This window comes from Heliangelus exortis, chromosome 1 (assembly GCF_036169615.1).
Source record: "Heliangelus exortis chromosome 1, bHelExo1.hap1, whole genome shotgun sequence".
NCBI lineage: Eukaryota > Metazoa > Chordata > Aves > Apodiformes > Trochilidae > Heliangelus > Heliangelus exortis.
Genome location: NC_092422.1, coordinates 66,881,605 through 66,901,400, shown reverse-complemented (window position 1 = coordinate 66,901,400; position 19,796 = coordinate 66,881,605). Strand labels below are relative to the sequence as shown.

General features: G+C 39.4%; 1 long non-coding RNA gene across 1 annotated transcript in view; it reads left to right on the top strand.

Moving 5' to 3' along the window:
- Positions 1-16,050, top strand: part of LOC139795941 (uncharacterized) — a 29,160-nt gene extending 13,110 nt beyond the window's left edge. The window contains exon 4 of the long non-coding RNA XR_011725907.1: positions 15,948-16,050. This is a non-coding gene — a long non-coding RNA (uncharacterized lncRNA). The remainder of the gene's footprint in view (positions 1-15,947) is intronic.
- Positions 16,051-19,796: the final 3,746 nt, after the last annotated feature.

The following is a 19,796-nucleotide window of genomic DNA, read 5'->3' as shown; positions in this document are numbered from 1 at the left end:
CAGCACATGCCTTTCTTCCATTTTCTCAGTCCTAATAGGCCAGACCTCCATAACAGAAGGAGGTACACACATTGTGAAGTCTCTCAGTTCAACCATAAAACATTGTAAGCATTCACTACCATTTTTTGTACTATTCAAGAGCAATTAGTGAGGTACAACATGTATTAAAGACAACATTTAAACACCTGTTTATTTCAGTAGAACCACTAAGTGCAACTGATGGAACTGCTCCTGTCACCAAGTTTATTCATTTTTCAGGCATATAATCCCACAGTTTATTAATTTATCCTTATAGCTGTTTGGTGCCCAAGTAGATTTTGAGGACGTGGTGTTGCGTTTTTGATACATGAAATCTTAGCCAACATTGGCCCTAAATCTTGTCAGCTGTCTATTTCTTCTAGGGGCTTGGTGGTGTATTTGCAAAGACTGTACCAGCAAAAGTCAACTTTGAGAACAATTTAATAAAACCCACTAGTCACAAGACACAGGTGCAGATTAGGTAAAGGAGAGCCAAGGACAGTATCTCTCTAGTAGTCAAGGCCACTGGAGCACAGGCATACTCTTAATCACACGATGCTACACATGATAATTACATAGCTTTCCCTCTCACTTTGCAGCTGAAAATGGTTTTGGAAAACTGTTATATTAGGTCAGCTTATTAGTCCCCCTTACAAACTTTAACTGACTTGTAACCTTACATCCACACAGGTACCATAACACATCAACTGTTCCTTATCATAATTGCTTTAAGATCAGTAACAATCCTGAACTGTGTATCCACTGTACTTCAGGTGTTTTTTTTCAAAAGGTTTCTTGGAATTAGACATAGTTCTTTAAAATTCATTAAGTCATAAAAGAACTTAGTGTTATGGCAACTTCAGTACTACCTATACCTTTAAAAATACACGGCTGCAAAGATGTTAGTTTGATCCCTTGAATACTTTGATATCAACAGTGCAAGAACCACGTATGATCAGAAACAGATCTGTTTGCACATCAGTATTGTTTTGCCAGAAGGATCCCCATCCCACCTCATAGCTCTTTATTATAACAGAAGACAAAAAATTCCACTTTTCTAACTTGTCCTGTAGAGAACGTGCTAAATTTGAGAGGTTCTTGAAAGCTGGCCTCTTTCAAAAGCTCATCTGCCATTTCTGAGGTCTTCCTTTTTACATATGGTAAAACTTTACATATATTTGTGAAGGATTCCAGGCTTCAAGGAAGCTTAGAATAGCTGATACTTCATTCCTAACAAAAAGCTTCTTTCTACACAACTTGTTTATCAGCGTGTGAGCAGTCTGGTAAGTAGCTGGAATGCTCAAGTGGTTCAAAATACAGCCTCTTTTAAGCCTAAGTGGATCTTAGCTTCAGCCTTAAAAGTTAAAACCAACAACACTGGCAATATGTTGAGTTACTCTGTTCTGAGTCTGCTTCCCATATCATGTTCTTCAAAGAGATGCACAAATAATAACAAAGTTCCATACTTCTCTTTAAGACCAGATATCACTATGGACTTTTAAAATACAATGGAATTCATGAGGGATTACAGAGTCAAGCAATTTTAACTCCACAATACATCAATTCCAGAACAGGACTTGAGCATTAAAACTTTATGGAACTAGGTTGCAAGTTAGCTCAACACATCACTGACAACCTTTAAAATATATGGTAAGCAAAAAAAAAAGTTCATGTCCCAGCAATGGAAATGAATCAGATGCCCAGCAAGGAAGATTTTACACAGTATTAATCACGAGGCACTTGAGTAATTCATATTTTAATGATGGATGACACCAGGTCTTGTGCTTGAAATACAAATCCTTGAAAACTAGCCCAAGGTTATCAAGACAAAGATCAAGTCAAGGTGAAAAAGCATGGATCTTGCAAGGCAAGTCACAAAGCACTGCACAACTACAATCCAAAGAAGAGTAGAACAAAATATAAAGTATACCAGATGTAGATATTTTAAAAAGCTAAGGAAAACTGATCCTACAAATCTTTGGCTGACATCACTTCAAAACTAGTAGAATCCAACATGCCCTTCCCATTACTAGCTGGTTATGGGAGTGTTAAGCTGTTAACAGTTATTACATCATCAAAGAAGACGTTGCTTTAATATGCTGTCAGAACAACATGCACCCCTTAAATATTCCACAAAGAAATGAGAGCACCACTGTGAGAGGGAGCAAACAGTGCTTTAAGACACATCTTAATGGCATCCTTGTATTGCATCATTCAGGGCTTGGTGTGCAGGTGCTTGAATAACATTGAAATCACTGAAGTTTCTGAGCTGGAGGTGAACCAAAAGAAGTGTGTCATGAAAATGAATCACTCATCTTTTATGCTGTGTTGTAGATAGGAATGAGAAAGATCTGGACTTGATAATCAATGCTGAAAAAATTCTCCAGATTTAGTGAATGGTAGGAATGGCTGCTTATCTTGGGGACTGCTGGAAGAACCTTGTTTCATGCAGATGGCTGCCTAAGAGAGTTTTTCCTCTGACTTCACTGCACCATAGACGAGGTCCTATGGTGCTGGACTCACATCTATTTACAAAGAGATCAGTGAGTTTGAAGTGGATCTTTAAAGCATGATCATTCAGGCTTCGTGTTCTCATGCTTCTTTATTCAATCATAGCTTGTTACTGTTGTGTTTCACTGCTTTTGACAGGAAATGTTAGGATAACATTTAAAAAAACTTTTCAAAGGATGGCCTTCAGACCTCATCTCCAAATTCATGCAATGTCTGAATACCCAAACTTTGGAAAAGTAATCTATTTTCCTATTAATTTCAGAATCTTTTTTTCTCCTCCAATTTACTTCACTGTAAATCTGGTTCAGATAGATCTCACCTGGAATCACCTGTTCATAATATATGTAGTAACCTGTTGGACAAAATTAGTTATACTGGTGGTAATTTCATTAAAGTTGTCATCCTGCAGCGTTAGAGAAATTTCTCAGTAGTTAAGTCACAGAACAGTAACTATGCAAGTGTATAGGTTAGTAATATGGGAGGAAGTTCTTTCAGGAACCCCCAGATTTCCAGTTTTGTGCAGGGAAAAGTGAGCCGGAGTATTATCATCAGACCATAAAACTACTGGATCTCACTAGGCCTCTGCCTAGAACCTTGCTTACACTCTAAGCCTCTTCCCTTTGATAGACAACAAATATCACAGCAGAAAACACAAGGACAGCCTCCACTTATACCCAAGTTTCTTCACTGGAAGAAATGTACATTCATTATTGAAGGCTGTTACTTGTTTCTGGTTCATCTTCACCCTGACAAGGACGAACACTTTTTAACATTAGCAGAGGAATTTTATTTCACTCATATACCTCCATGCCCTTACATTTATGAAGGCCTGCACTGAAGACAAGCCTCTTGAGACACACAAATAAAAAGAAAACCATGTACGTGTACCTGCAAGTGAATTATTCTATTGCACATATAGGAACTTGGAGTTGTTACATACCACAGCAGAACCTGCTTGAGGTTCTTCACTCCCTCCACCTTTTATAGTCTTGTCTTCCACTTTTACTCCACGTTTCTGGACAAGTTGTATCATTTAGCAAAGCAAAGCATTCCAAAATAACAAAAAATTTTGCTTTCACCTCTCCCATCTATATTGGAGGATTGGTAAGGTGAATTATAATATGACAGAGTTACATTATTGCTGGTGTCAAAGGCAAAAAAACCCCCACCAATGGTAAGTCGTTTAAAATACAGCTGCAGAGCATAACTTCAAAATAATTTAGAATACACAGGTCCTGGCAAAAGTCATTGCCTGGTGTTTTTTGTGGCATTCGTCACCAAGATGCCCTCTATCTGAGACTTGTATGAACACTCAACTGTTTTCTAAGAGTGGCAAAAGGCAAACCAAGGAAAAATGAGAGAGAAACGTTCCAAGAGAGGTTATGGAAAGACCAGGATGAAAATTCAGCTGGAGATCTGACGTATCAGACCTGTGGTTTATCTGTAGATAGCAATGCTCAAGAGCACCTGATCAAGGGCATTTCTTTGTCTACAAAAAAAATTTAAAGAAAGGGGAAAAGCCTTGGAAGAAATCCATGGTTGCCAGTAACCCAAAGGCACTGAGGAATAATACATTCCCTGTTTGGTCATGGAGGTTTCTGGTTTGTGCTTCCTTTGTCTTTCCTTCTTCATAATGTTCCTGCCCTGATCCAGAAGTGTTGTCAGTCTGTGCATAAAACCATAATCTCTAGAGCTTTGGCTCCAAATTTCCATGTAATAGCTCCTTTTGTTTTGCTCTCTGCATGCCAGAAAGTAGTGTGGATTCAGGGTACAGACAGTGAAATCCTGCCATCCAAAACATACTGAAGAAAGAGCAGAATTTACCCTTTAGTCAATCCCTGACTGTACTGCATTGTCCCTGCAGATACGATTCTGCTCTTTTTGCACTGTATCCATACTGTCAAAAGTGATAAACCAAAAGCTTTCCTTTATACAGCTGAAAAGATATATTTCCCAAATCTCCTTTCAGATTTGATTGTACCGTTTTTATCATAGATGAGATTAATGTGTATATGCAAGCACTTTTCCTTCTAGATTTTTTATTTTTAATTAAAACAACCATTTTCCAATTTTTCGATAACTTCTTTTTACTCTTAACAAAGATCTTCCTGTTTCTTTTTCTGTTTCTTTTCTGAACTCAAGTATTCAATCCAATTAAATTACCATCTTTATCTAGTATTTAGCATGAAGAGTCTTACTGTTTAATACATGCAGTCATCTCTTTCTTCTGTCCAATACTTAGGGTTTTTTCTGTTTGTACCTTGAGGAAGATACATATTTCATCAAAAGATCCAATAACACATTAAACACATACCCCCTCCTGCCTTCAAAAGATCATACTTAAACCCTTTTAATTTGGTGAGGTATGCAGCCTTCATCCAGTTTCTGCTGAAGACAATGAAATATAAATTTTGTCTTGAAAGCAGATATTCAAGCCCTTGACAAGCAACTATAGCAAATCCAGGGCATGTCCAGAAGGAGGCATCATTTTCATAAATTGAGGAAGACGCCAGTCTTGACGCTATCGCTATGATGCTCTCATGTGCTTAAAAGCCATTAAAACTACTCTTTTAAAGAAATAGAGATAAAAAGCTCAGAATATCATGTGACGTAATATAACGTCTCACAGTAATAAATCAAAGATTCTGTCAGTGATTACAGATATTATCCCTTATTACCTGCAAAAGAAAGCACAAGCCAGATATCCTATTTTGTATCCAGAATGTCTCTAGTGGCTTACTAGCTTTCTAATGAATATCAGCTTAAAATAAGCTCATCTCCTTAGAGATCTGCTTCTGTGAAGGCAATATTCCCAAAGAAAACCCGTGACTGCTAAGTAACCTTTGTTATACTCATATGGCAATGATCTATTGGCCTAGGAAGCATGTACGTTTCGTATAATTCTCAGTAAAAGGCATTTTTTTCCTTGGGAAGTTTTAAGGAAACGTCCCCTTAAAATGTTGGCGTAAAAATTCTATTTCCTAACTGATTAACAAGAAAAATATTGCTACTACGAGGGAGAAATGTTAATGAATGACAGCAACCTGGGCTTGATTTGAAAAACAGTAGAAGAAAGGTAAAGGACTGTAAGAGAAATACATAAAGGCAGTACTTTTAAAGCAATCTACTTAGATGGCATGAAAGCTTTTAAAATCTTGCATGTGAAAAATTAGCTTTTATCTCTTATGTACCAATTTGTATTGAAGAATCCAAGCCATCTCAAGTTGCAGTTTTTATTCATACCATGAAAGCTGTTAGAAAGTTAGCACATAGTACCTTTTGCTAAATAAATCAAATTAGCAGAAAACCCATTATTTTACTACACCTTTCTGACAGCTGCAGAGCTGTAATGGGAAACTTTTTCAGGAACTAATATGTATCCAGCATAATTACAATGTTCAATAGTTTAGTTTTGACATATTTGTTACTTACCTCATTATCTTCCTATAAACCTAGATCATCACATTTAATGATATTTCAAAAATCCTCCATCCGTGTCAAAAAGTTTTAAGCAACAGTCTTTCCCTTGCTCTTTCAGTACCTCTGGATTCTGTTGTTTGATTAATGGATGCCCTGTCCTCGTTTAAATATGCTAAAACACTCACCTCTTCTGATTAGCAGAGTCTGCCATGCAAAGCCTTTGTGTTGCTCTTTCTACTGATTCGTACTGTATTACAGCAAGACCCAACTACATGTCTGCTCTTTTCTATTGAACTCATTTGTCTTTGACGGTCAGCCTCACATGTGCGTTTGGTGTCAAGTGTTGGAGAGAGAAGCAAGCAGAGAAATGCCTCTTCCCCTTGCTCTTAATTTTTGTACTGAGGGGAATGTGGATTCAATGCCTTGCAATCGCCTTTCAAGTCCGCAGCAGAACCACAGATAATTATCAGAGTTTGGATTTGAAAACACTGTGCCAGACAAAAGGCTTCTTGACAAGTCTGCCTCTAGGGGATGGGAAAATGTAGCAGGATGAAAATCACAGTGGCCTGGTACAAGGAGAAAGAGCAGTAGACAGCCAGTTCTAGGGTCAGGCTCCCACAGTGGTATCAAAAAATTGATGGTACCATTCCCCATCCAGAGTAAGGGAGGGTTGAATGGGTGCTCTCTGTCTTGCTATGTCAGCATTCCTAGAGTTTCTTATGAAACAAAAGGACTTCTGGTCTTTTTTCTGTGGGTTATGATAGAATCATAGAATCGGCTGGGTTGGAAGGGACCTCTGAGACCATCAAGTCCAACCTTTGATCCACTACCACTGTGGTTACCAGACCATATAGTCTGGTGAAGGGATCCAGCACAAGTCCTATGAGGTGAGGCTGAGGGAGCTGGGGGTGTTCAGCCTGGAGAAGAGGAGGCTCAGGGGAGACCTCATCACTCTCTACAACTCCCTGAAAGGAGGGAGTAGCCAGGTAGGGGTTGGTCTGTTTTCCCAGGCAACTCTCAGCAAGAGGGCACGGTCTCACGTTGTGCCAGGGGAGGTTTAGGTTGGACATTAGAAAGAATTTCTTTATGGAGATCGTGATCAGACATTGGAATGGGCTGCCCAGGGAAGTAGTGGATTCATCTTTCATTTCAAGTTATTTCAATGCAAATAAAAGGCCGGAGCAGCAGTTGCTATGCACAACCCCCATTCCAAAGCCATAGGGTATAACCTGGTTTACTTGAAGTAGCTGATAGCTCAGGTGGCAAAACTGAAGCCTCCAGCATCCCTTTATCACTGGTACAACTTCTGTGCTAACTGGGTAATGTGACAGCTCTGCACTGAGCAAGGTGTCCAAGCAAGGAAGATGAGGTGAAAACACTATGCTCAGAACTATGCTAAGGATAAAAAAAAAATTGAACCTACATCTTCAGGACTTTTGTACATGATTTTGAGGAGTGGTCAGGTGTGTTCCTCTGCTGAGGGACAGGAGATCTGAAATGACTCAGGTGTCAGCTCAGTATAAGCATTCTCAGCACCAGCTCTATTAACATGACCACCTTTGTGGGTGAAACCTCAAAATGATACACCTGCTTTTTTATCTACATGCCTTGGTTTGCCTCAGATAGGCACTGTGGAATGATGTGTGGTAGCTTACAAAGGGACACAAGGCACTTGGCCTGTTTACCTGATTTGGAACTGGTGTCTCCAAAGGTCAGAACTGAGCCTACAGGTTGTAAAGTACTCTCAACATTCACCAATATGCTGTTCAAACTACTTAGTTGCATTGGGAGTGTAGGTGTGGGCAGCACAATGTGTTTAGCATAATCCATACCAAAACCATGCTGCCTGCAGAGCACCCTGGCTCCCAGCCTCCAAACACAGCTCAGCAGATGGATTACAGCAAGGCCAGGAATGGTCACCCTTCCTCTGGGATGAATGGGGAATACAAGATGTGTTCAATCTGCCTGCAACTTTCTTGACAATGTGGCCTGTTTTGTACCTCACAGAACTTGTTACAGACACTTATCATCCCCTCAAATCCAGTTGACATGGAAGTGGTACAAAAATCTCTTCAGTTTAAGTCCTTCCAACTCTTCCAAAAAAAAAAAAAATTTGGTCTTCGTAGACTGTCAAGTAGAGGCAATTCAGAAGTAGGGCAAAGAGGGAAGTGTGGTGGTGGTGGTGGTGGGAAGACATCCCCAGCTCACTGATTACTCTGTGACAAATGGACCAAATACTGGGGAAGTACTTTCAGAGGAGAATGCTGACATCCCATGAGGCAGAAATAGGCCTTTTGGGAGGGAAATGGTGGCAAGCCTGGAACATGAGCGTTCGTATGTTTGTATGTGCAAAAACAATGTAAAAGAAGAACCAAAAGAATACACTTTTTCCCCATTAAAGAAGTCTGATAAAAACTGTCCTTTCATCTGGTATTTGATACTCAAATGCACTTTTCCATTCACAGTTGGAAGGAGATTTTTTTTTTTTTTTAGTTCAACCCTAATTTATTTATCTTAAAGCAGGCAATGTACAATAATTTTACAATAAAGGCCTCCCAATCAAAGCTTACCTTATCCAGAGGTAATTAATACAAAGATTGTTGAATTAAAGATGTGAGTCTTGACACTTTGGCGGGGGGTAAGGGACATGGTCTCAAAGGCCCAAATTATGCCTGAAACAGACCAATTAACACCATGTATCTTCTTTTATGTTAACTTCAATTAAGGTTTCTTAAAAATTTTAAAGTTATTTTCTTCTTTACAATCTCAGAATGTCAGAAATGTACATCAAAGAAAAACACTTCAGTGTGAACACCATAGGTAACGCTCATTTGCACACAAATCTGCATATTGCAAAGGAGTTCAGAGCCCATTTTGCATGAATTATTGCCGGATGTGAGTCAATGAATTAAACAGATAAAAAATAACAACCATCCGAGTGATGATAAGATGCTCCTACTTATGTTGACATAATGAATTTCCCAAAAAAAGCATATCAGAATTTGAGTTAAGTTACAGTGGAAATCAAGAGGTGATTTAAATTACAATGCTAGCCAGGCCTGTGTATTTTAAAATAATTTGCAAATTAATTTTGCTTATCATGCTTCACAATTCCTGAATTGAAAAAGGATGTTTTTTTTTTCTACAAGTTGAAACAGAAATGGATACACTTCTCACATTCTCATGGTTTTGGCAGTAAATCCATTGACTTTTTTTCAGTGTTTTCATACAGTATGTCATGTATGTAGCTTATATTTTGCAGCCATCCATCTATAAGATCAGTTTGTCCTTGTAAAATTTCTCTTGCAAGAGGCCATCTCTTCACTTGCCACAAGTTTGCCAGAACCTTGTTCTTTCCCTTGTGCCAGTGCAAGCAACGTATTTCTGAAAGCGTCACAGCAAAAAGAAGTAGCAGACTAAAGAAAGATCTGATTCTTCAAAGAGTTAAACTTTGATCACAAATAGATTAACAAATAAAAAACAGAAATGCAAACATTTTTATTGTAAACTCTTGTTTTTCAGAGTTAAATCTACCCTTTCTAGAACCTTCATGTGGCTCCCACTGATTCCAGTGTGCTCACTCCTAATCAGAACAGGCAGAACAGAAACAATGGATTCCTCTGCTGGGGTCTTTTCTTTTCTCCTTCACAACTTCTCCACACACAGAGCAAGATTATTTTTTTCTGAGCTTGTATGCTCTTTGTAATTGCTTGACTGATTGCTTTTATGAATATATTTGGGTTTATGGATTTTCCACCAATATTCATAATGAGTGTTCCACAGGGCTTTTCCCATTTAGAATTCAAACCCCAGATTGCGTGAGTGGTTATATCTGTCACTTGGCATGCTGCTTCTCTCCTCATCAGATCACATCCCTTTTACAAAGAGGATGGTAGCTTGAGGAGCCTGAAGTTGTTTTGAAAAAAAACAACAAAAAACAAAAACAAAAACAAACAAACAAAAAAAGACAAAAACAAAAAAAAACCAAAAAAGTAAACAAAAACCCAAAACCAACCAAACAAAAAAACAATAAAACCAAGAAGGGGTTTTAAGGAGAAAGTGATAAGTAGTATTACAAAAATTCTGATTGCACGTAAGGGGAGAATATTCCACAGTGAGAGTGGTTATGAATGGGAACAGGCTGCACGTTGAGGCTGTGCAATCTTTCTGTCCTTGGAGACATCTAAAATGTGACTGGAAAGGCCCTGAGCAGCCTGATCTCACTTGGAAGTAAGGCCTGCTTGGAGCAGGGGGTTGGACCAAATGTCCTCCAGAGGTCCCTTCTGACCTAAATCTGTCCATGACTCTAATCTGTGACTCTGTGGCCTCGATATTAATGGGAAAAGAATTGCCAAAAATTGACTGGGCCAAAAGCCTGATACAGTTAACAGCAATGTCTACATTTTCCCACATATTCTCTCTGCTCTCCTAATAGCTGCCTCACTCACTACAACATTTAAGCAGTGACAACCCAGAAAACATTCCCAGAGCAGAACTTGGGTGGTTTTGTGAGTAGCAAGTCTACTGTGGGTTGCATTTTTCTGTAGTTTATTACATTTAGTACAGTAATTATAGCAGCTTGTCCTTTAAAGAGCTTCAGGAGAAGTGAAGCATGACCCCAGCATCCACTATATTAAAAATGGCTTAATCATCCCCAGCGACCACAGGAACAAGTAGTGGTTAAGGTCAAATGCAGGTTTTGTCTGCACTTTGATCTCTAAGGACCCTCAAGAATTTGGAAGTTATAATAAATTTTACACCTGTATTACCTCCATCTAATTGTATTTGTGATCACAGGGTAAAAAGGAAAAAAAAAAAAAAAAAAAAAAAAAAGAAGAAGAAAGAAAAGCCATCTCAACTCAAAACGTAAGGGCTCAAATTCCATCTGTTTTAGCTCATTTTTTCTCTGAGATGTCAGTATTTTTTAAAGACCAGTTGTGATAAAACTTATCTTTGATCAACCGTTCTGAAAACACTGGCCCTTGGCCAGAACTTATCTGTTTCTCAGTTTTGGCTCAATTCAAAAGTCTCTCCTTTTTCTTGAACTCTGCCATGAAAATCCTGAAGAACTGCAAAACTCAACGGGAGGGAAACATTCTGTTGGGTTAAAGGGGCAAATTGCACTACCCTTGCTGCTTAAGTAAGCCCTTTCCTAAAATCAGTCACAGAGATTTATCCTTCCTCTCATCACAGATCTCACTCAGTGGGATGAAAAAAACTCTGTTTGATTAAGAGTGAATTTTGGCCTTAGTAATGGAGACATCCTAACCTCTTGATTTTCAACCAGAAAAATTCTGCCTGTAATATGGGCATTCTGTTCCTTAGCTGCAGGCTGAGGAGAAAGACTGTGGTAGCTGACATTTAGCTGGTGTGCTTGTATCAGTGAAAAACACCTAAAAAACCCTCTGTCCTTCTTATCTACACTTGCCTTACCAGGACATAAATAGTAAGTACAATCTATGCTGCCACTGGTCATCTGCAAAACAGAATGGGAGAAGCCACTGGGGAAGTAGGGAAATTCAACACAGTATTGCATCAAGGCAGGATCACAGAGGAGGGTCCAGCTAGCTGTAGCTGTGAACATTCATTTAGGGACAGGCTATAAAAGCTACTTAAGCACCCAACCTCCCATTAGAAATAAACTATGAGGCACCTGAATTGGTGCATTCAAACATCAGAAAAATAATGAACTGTTTAATTTAAGGCCAACCCCTTATAAACAGAATTGCAGAACTCAGTCTGCAAACTTCATCATGAACCAAACTCTACAGAATTTTCACAATTATTGCTATTAGGCCAAGTAATCATCTCCAAAAGTAAATGATGGAAGCACTGTTACTGAAGTTATTTAAAGCTCGATTGGACAATTCTCCAGAGAATATTTCTGGGGGAGAAAGTGGGGGCTTTGTTAAGATTAAACTGAGTCTATAAACAGGAAGACATTAATGCAGTGCAGCATTACTGAAACAGCAATGCTGTTTTATGGGGGGTTTTATACTCTGAAACTAGGGAAATTCTCACTTCCCACAGCAGCCTCCACCATCACCAATTGCTCCTATTACACTGACCAGTAATAACACCCTGTGGCTTTTCATTCATTCTGCAATGCTGCAGCTTCTACCTTTCTTCTCATCAGATGTCAGAAAAAGTGAGACCTTGTGCCTTTGCCATGAGCCTGTGTGTGGCTTTTGATTCCAAAGTTTACACCCAACATGGGTTTGGTTTGATTCTGTATGGCTTTGGCCTTAAGAGCAGAAGCCTATGGTAAAAATAAGCACAATTTGGCACTCGTATGCTGTATCTCCAGAATGAGGAAACACCTATGGGAGTTTCCAGTCTCTGCAATGAGAAGCAGGTAAAAAAAAAGATGTGTTATCCATCATTTAAAAGTCAGAAGCATTTCAGGCCAAATTTTAATAGTCCTTGGAAGGTGTCTTATTTTCTTCTGGATGACAACATATATTTTACTTCAACTAGCTGGGAGAATAAGTTCAAGTGTAACAAGATGGACACCTTGAAATTCTGGGGTGTCTCTGTACCTCCCTGTCACTTTAAGAATTTACATGTATGCAAGTGAAGGCAAAGCAGAGGTAGAAAATGTTTCCAGGTCAAAAAAATCCATAGTAAATTCCCCCCTAAGTGAATGTAAAGACATGCACCGTGTAAGAAGCACAGAATAGCCAAGTTTTTCAGATAATGTATGCCAATCACAAAGGCAGGATACCAAGGGAACCCCTATCAACAGGAAATTTTGATGATTTGAGGAACCTGCTGATCTTTCTTTTTCTGGTTTGTTTTTTGTTTCGGTTGGGTTTTTTTTCAATTTAGGGTGACTGCTTCCTTTGCCTGACTTTCACTTGTTTGTTTCAAGAATTACTGCTTCCTTGTCAGTTCAGTTCAGGGGTAGTGAAGATTGTGGAAAGTACTTCTTCATCTGCTAAGTTTCTAATTCTGATCCATAGCATTGTTACAAGCACTAACATGTGATACAGTTCATCATTAAAACAAATATCTTCTTTAAGTGCTTTATTCAAATGGTGTTTATGTGCCCGTGAACAGGAGCCAGAGTGGTGTGCGTGTGCACCTCTGAGGTCCATAAGCTTGATTCTGAATCCACCAAGAAAACAAGACCTATTGCCTGCAGTATGGTATATTCAATAATTTCTAACCTACTTTCATGCTTGGATTGTAAAGGCCATATGATTGTGTTCTCCACCAGCTTCTAACAGCCCCACAAACAGCACTTGGAGTGACACCTTGGTCTTTTCCCCTTAGACTTTAGTGTGTAGGTTTTAAGATGAAGCCAAGGAAAACATTCCATAGGCACATGAACTGAAGCTGAGCAGACAGCTTCAATAGGCTGGGCAGCACATGCAAACAAACATACTGGAATACAATACACAGGAATCACAAAATCACAGAATCACAGAATCATCCAGGTTGGAAAGGACCTCTGAGATCATCAAGTCCAAGATCCACCACTGCTGTGGTTACCAGATCAGGGCACTGAGTGCCACATCAGTCTCTTCTTAAAAACCTCCAGGGATGGAGAAAACATTCAGCTGCCCTAATTGCCATCTTACGCTCACCTATCTTTCTGGTAATGTCACTATACTCATTGGATTTTCCTGCAGGAATAATGGGTGAGTTGTGTGGACAAGTATTTGGAATACCTACAGGAGTGCTATCAAGAAAATCCCTGTTCATGAAAATAAATAATAGTAGCACTTCCGCTCTCCCCATGAATGCACAAGGGGACACATTGTGAAACATGTCAAACTGTTTGCTACTTCTTGTCTCGGCTCTTGCCATAGGTTTGCTCTGCTTCTTCCTGAATACTAGTTATTTTTCAAAGTTAAAAAAATCCCTGGTACTGTGGCATTCCAGAAAGCACAAGCCATGCTCAGACCAGTTAACATCTTTCTTTTTCTGCCTGAGCAATGGGATTTTACTGCAGCTCACACAGAAGGAAAGCCCAGCACTCTGCACTGCAACAAGCGGACCTTAAGAAACCAAGGCCCACCCCTACCTACCACTGCTGTGTGTGGCCTGTGGGCTTAAAAACGTTTTCCCTCTGCTGTAGTCACTATTTGTTTTAAGCCAGAATTTTACATTAGACATTTATAAAGAAAAATGTTCTTCTAAGTATTGTTTAAGTACCCAGGATGAGGTAGATGCTCGCTACAGAATTTTTCCCTGCCCTGTTTCAGCTACTTGCAGATGCTGGACACAGAAATCTCAGTAGAAGACAACCAGAAATCACCCAAAGAGAAGAAAAACAGGTCTTCATTTTTTACCATCCTGAAAGAAAACTTTTAAAATGTAAAAACTTCAATTTCCCTTCCCTTCAGTCTCATAAATGGTCAAAGTTCTTTCAGTTACAGTAACTTGATTTTAAGTGTATGAGTGCTCAGAGAGTTTCCTCCCCCTGACCTGCACATGCATACAAGCTTTAAGATATTTTCCAAATCCCCTGCTGAACCTGGTTTAAAGTCAGCACTCAGACAAACAGCAGAACACAGGCTATGGTTGCTGTCTGCATTAACAGCTTCTCGCTGAAGACAGAATTAGCAGAAAGGCATTTCCCTGTTGAAAAGGGGTAAAGAAATCACTGCCACGTCTTCTCTGACATATTCTCTGAAACACCACTGTATGCCCATTCTGATCACTTTTCTTTCAAGGGATTTATCTGAAGGACCTCCAAGTTCAGGCAAATATGGGTCCCCAGCAGAAAGCAAACTCAGCCTATAATAGAGTCAGCAAATCCACTCTCATCACAGCTTAGACTTGTCCAGCATATTAATTTTTCCATCTCCATGCAGCTTTATGGCCACATATTATTTCCCACAGTTCAAATAACACACTCTTGTAGCATGGATATTTTCAAAGCTACAATTCCTGCCAGGACAATAGTAACAAGGAAAAAGAAATTCACGTGGCTGTCAGGCTAAAAATGTGTCCCACGAGAAGTTGTTTAGCAGTGTTCAGTGTCATTGCTATGTTGGGACTTTGAAGAAAAAATTGTCTTACAGGAGGCTATGTTTGTAAGCACCATATGATGTGGAAAATTATAAAGGTAATCTTTGGAAGGTAAAGGTAGACTTCTGAAAGACTGTGTTAGGAAATCGAAGCTCTCCCTGAAGGCTGCCCTGTCTTGTTTATTGTACTGCTAACTCTCATTCCCTTCAGAAGATTTTCATATGACATTTCTCAGTTACTCACTCTCATCCCATAATTCCTGTACAAACTTGAAATTATAAAGTGAAAAAAAAGTCTTGGGTTTATTTTGTAGTATTTTGGGATCTAGGTTCTTTGCTGCCTTCAAAGATCCAGTGAAAACCTGTGCAATGGGTGATTTCTGTGACAGAGAGCATAATTTTTTTCACTGACATGAAACAAACAATGAAAGCTACAAAGGAAAACAGAGCAATTAAGTAAGTTCTAAAGATGTTGCCCTTTGAAATAATATACTTTCTAGGAAAGCTGTGTATGTAGCAGAGAGTAAACTAACCCACAGGTGACTGTCCCATCCAAAGCTGTAAAAACAAGGCTGCTTCTGTCATTCAAGCACCATTCTATTTATTGCATAAAGTTTCTCATTATGTTTTGGATAAAATAATGTGATTTTAAAGCTGAAGTTGAGAAACATAAATATCAAAAAGGTGCAAAAAATCTCCTATAGTTACCTGCACAGTTATTCAATAGTTTTGTAGAACACAAAGCAGAGGAAGAATGGAGGTGAACATAAGGAACATCATTGCTTCTGTTTACCCAAGAAGCCCAAAGTTCACACTAAACACTTTTTCTTTAACTCTTTGAGAAATGAGTCTTGAGCACAAGATACTATGAGAGAATACTCATGGCTCAGCTTAGGTTTAAAATAAGAGGATACTTTCAGTCTCTTTTTACACTGGATTGCCAGTGCTCCCTCGGCATGATACTGATGTGTATATGCAGTTAGTAGAAAGGAACCTGATTCACTTCTTCCTCTGCTGCAGCCACTGATCCCTGAGAAAAGTCCCATCAGGTCAGAAGAACAAAATACAGTGCACCTGAGATGCCAGGCAGCATGAATGGGAGCTCGGAGGGAGATTCAAAGGTGAGGTACATCTAATTAATTAAGAATCTTTATTTCTTGCCATTTTTTTCCCTCTAGTGTTTGCTCAGGACTGTGGACAAAATTTTTTTCCCTTCCAGGTTATAGGATTTAGGAGGGAAAAAATGTAAAGCAGATAATTCTACTTTTTTTCTGAAGTTCAGTGGGCTCTGACTGGATCCAGAGAAATAAGTCTAACAGATAATGCAAAGAACAAGTTCAATATTTTAATGCATTGAAATGCTGATTTAGGTACCGTAACAGTAGATTCTACTGTCATCTAGTGGCAAGGACTTTACTTGCACGCCAAAGTAACGAGACCATACCACAGGCTGCAGATCCCTACAGAAGAATATTCTCTTCACCAGCTTTCTAAAACAGCCAGATCATCAAGGACACTTTCAAGGAATATCATCATAATAATGGAAGACACAGACACACATTGTGGACTTTATCCCTCTGCATATTTAAAAATAAAAGCCCCTAAAAACTAGCTCAGAAGATGCATAAGCTGCCTAAACTTCTCCTGCTTCCTGAATAGTGGAAGGTAAAAACCACAAGCTGAAGGTCAGAGAAAAAAAAATTTCTATCATGATTCACAGGAGAACATGCAAGACCCTTCATGATGCACAGGAAAATATGCTAGACTCGAATTCATCACATTAAGGACTAGCTGGTGATATTTTACTCTTTTTTATAGGAATGCAATCAACTAGGATGTAACTGATATGAGAATGCATAAAGCCAAAGATTAGCTTGGAAATAAATTTAGCAATAAAGCCAAAAAACAAGAGGTGTTCAGACAAACATTAATGGAAGGAAAATGACAAATTCATTACTAGATGAATATGAGAAGGGGTTTAAGTATGATTAAGAACCAACAGGCCTATGTAAGAACCACAACTCTAAAGGTTCTGCATTCTAACCTAAAGCTGCCTATAAAATATTTGTTTGGAGGACTGTTAGAGTCACTCCACTATTGACAGAGCCAGAAAGAGGCACTGAACAGTTTATCAGGCTAAAGTCCTGACCAGTCTACTCAAAGAAACGCCAGATTTAAACATCAAAGCACAAAATTCCTACACACCGTCCAAAAAATATCCCAACATTCTGGATTGGATTTATGATCATTGTAAGAAACTAATGAATTCTTTTAAAGCAGGTGGAGAAACAGTGGTTTTCATTTTCGTATGTCACCAAACAAAGCACAAAGAAAAGGGTATTCTCTTTTTTTTCTGAAGTCTGGCACAGATATGGAAGACAGCCAGAAACAAGTCCAAGGAGGAGACAGAAAACAGCAAAGAAACAGTAGATTTAGCCTGAGCAAAGAGAAGGTTGGGCACCAAGGAAAAAATGGACAAAACCTATGGGGCCAGATGCTGACTGAAAATGGGGTGTGGACACAGACGCTGCATTTTGCTCTTCAGTTCATTCTGGTGTCTGGAGACAGGGATGGGTAAGACTTGGGGAAAGGGAGGATGCGCAGTCCTGTGGCTGTGACCTTGTCCTGCTGCTGAAACTCCTTGCATCCTTCTCCCATGGACACAGCTCTGCCTGCCCAGGGAAACAGGAGTTCGTACATCTAGACTGGCAACCAAGAAGAGCTGTTCTTATGCCTACAATACCACAGCTTTAACCAGACCTTTTGGATCAGAAAAGTGTCACGATTCTTACAGTCACCTTCTGCCTGCAGCACCGTGCCAGTGTAACCACGTAACACCAGACATGAAAAAGTTATTTCTAGCCTACACCAAGAAGGCAGTCTTTCAGAAATGCTGCTGTTGTCAGCTGTTGATTAAGGCAGATGGTCACACTGTTTTTCCAAACTATTTTCTGTTTCTTGCACATTCTGATATTTTGTTTGCTTCTGTGGATTGCTTTGGGACAGATACTAATATTTGCTGGACTAGACTTTTGGGTTGGACTTGTGCAGATGTCCTGGTTGTGAAATCTCCTGTACTCCATTATTTGTTATCCATTTCCCAAGCCATCCAGTCCTCCAGTGAATTCTCTTCTTATGGCTGTAACAAGTAAATTTTCTGGCTTTCACAACTCATGGGGAAACACAGTGTTCCCTAGTTTATTTATGCGTATATTTTTGTAATTTGCACAAATTAAATGATCTACAGGAAGCGATTCTCAATAGTGAAAATATGTGTTACCACAAAGAACACATTTGTAACAGCATTAAAGAAACTTCAAAACTAAAAAGCATTTTGATTGCAGCAGGCCATTTAATATGCATGCCCCACACTGAAATTAAGCTACATTAGCTAATCAGTGAAAAAATAAGAGAAGCAATATCTTGCTGGGAACTGACAATGCTGGCTCTGAAAGACAGTCAATTGAGGTCTGAAACAGGGAATTACAAACAAGAGCCCAAAATATTCAGAATTAACACATGTTCTGATGCTTGGCAGCACTTTCACTTAACGAAAATTTTCTTATCTTTTAGGTAGAAAGGTATGACCAAAAAGACAAAAAGGTCAGACCCCAAGGGAGGACAATTCATTCATCTAGCCCCAGCCATTGCTCAGGCTTACAGGGAGAAAGTGTGAGGGGAAGAGGAGAGGCAATTTTTTAATCCTGCATTATCTTACAGTTCCTGCCAGCAGTATTCACTGATGCAGGAGCAGCATCTTGAGCAAGAACCTCCTGTGTTGGGGACTCCTGTGTTCCTGGCACAGGAAGAACCAGACCTTCCTCAGACACCATGCAGTAGACAAGAGATGGATGGAGACAGACCATTCATCCCAAGAACATAACAAGCAAACAGGAGGGACCACAGTCATGGGCAGCCCAGCATCCCTCTATGCTTTGAGAACAGCACTTAACCAAGAATCCTAAAACTCTCCACGATGAGATAACTGGATGGGTTGCCTTCACTTCAAGATGGCAAGACAATCTCAGCAAAATAATCCTGAATAAGCATGTTTTATAGGTTTTGATGATAATTACCATATGGCTTTGGGGACCCATGTCAGGGAAGCCAGCGGCAACCCACAGGGGTGCCTCATTGTCCAGATGCAGTGTGCAGAATCTGAAAACCCTTCAGCACAAGCAGCCACTTGGGCAGATGAACATCTCTTCCATGCACTGCCCAGCCCATGAGAGAGCCACGGACTGGTTCGAGTTTGCCTCTTCTCTGCCCCCTGCTTTAATGAGGGAAGGTGTCAGCTCTGCCACATATATCCCTCTGCTATAAGAGTATAGTTTAAGACACATCATTAGAAAGCTCCAGTTTTAACTGCTGCAACACTACAAGTGTTATATTCCTACTTAATATTAGTTTTGTATACTTTTATAATCTTGTATTGATTACACATTGCACTTTTTCATATAACGAGCACTTTTTTTATATAACGAGCTCTTAATTAGCCAGGGCAGTGGGGGAGGCTGGAGAAAGAACAACCCAGATAAAGAAAAAACATGGGTAATACAGAACAGACTTAAATTAGGTCAGAAGAATAAATATCTTTAACTTTGAAAAGGTTGATATGAAGAATAAGGCAATAAACACAATGAAAATGAGATGGCAAGGGGAAGTGGTTGATCCACAACTTGAATAATATTCACACAGCTAATCAAAAATTGATTGCTCATGTTTACACCTGCAGTAAGCCCTGCTGCTGCTCTTCTGACCAAAAATTCCAGCCTCTTCCCTGTGTAGGTCTGAGACGGTAACAACTAGGGGAAAATCTGAAATTTGATCTATCTTGGTGAGGGAGATCCAGTCTCTCATGGTTAAAGA